The sequence below is a fragment of the Neopelma chrysocephalum genome, unplaced genomic scaffold (assembly GCF_003984885.1).
Source record: "Neopelma chrysocephalum unplaced genomic scaffold, ASM398488v2 Primary Assembly neopelma1_114606, whole genome shotgun sequence".
NCBI lineage: Eukaryota > Metazoa > Chordata > Aves > Passeriformes > Pipridae > Neopelma > Neopelma chrysocephalum.
Window position 1 is genome coordinate 1 of NW_020928676.1, and position 572 is coordinate 572.

The window sequence follows — 572 nt, forward strand, 5'->3', positions numbered from 1 at the left end:
TGGAAGCTCCGATCCAGGGATGCTGTGCCACGGGTCCTGATCCCACTTTATTTCCATAAGGAAGAGGAGGAAGGGATATAACATGGCAACTGGTGAGTTGCAATGGTGGATACAGCTCTGGATCCCCTCCGTGTGCATCCCACGATGGATCCTGGGGTTCATCCCGGTGTGTGATCCGTGATGGAATCTAATGGATCTTCTCTTACTGCAGGAATAGACATGTGAACCAACAGCTTGACCGCAGGTATGGAGTGGGATCAGGGTGGGATTCCAGAGGGGGATTGGGGCAGGGTGAATGGAGTGGGACCAGGGAGGGATTCAGGATCAGGGCAGGATTCCAAATTGCTATCAGGTGGAATTGTGGAGCAGGATCCGGGCTGGATTTTGGAGCAGGATCAGGTGGGATGGATGGAGCGGGATCAGGTGGAATTCTAGACTAGCTCCCGCTCTCCATGGGCTCCACAGCCAGGTCCATCCGGCAGGATGGGGACAGGGTCAGGGTGCCACCATGACCCACTCTCATCCCAGCAGGAATCACCACCTGAGTGATCCATGGAGCCAGAGCAAGGGAA

At 55.4% G+C, this 572-nt stretch overlaps 1 long non-coding RNA gene across 1 annotated transcript; it reads left to right on the forward strand.

The window, feature by feature from the left end:
• Positions 1-572, forward strand: LOC113962164. The gene is made up of 3 exons (XR_003532457.1): positions 1-92; positions 212-244; positions 529-572. It is a non-coding gene; the product is annotated as an uncharacterized LOC113962164 (long non-coding RNA).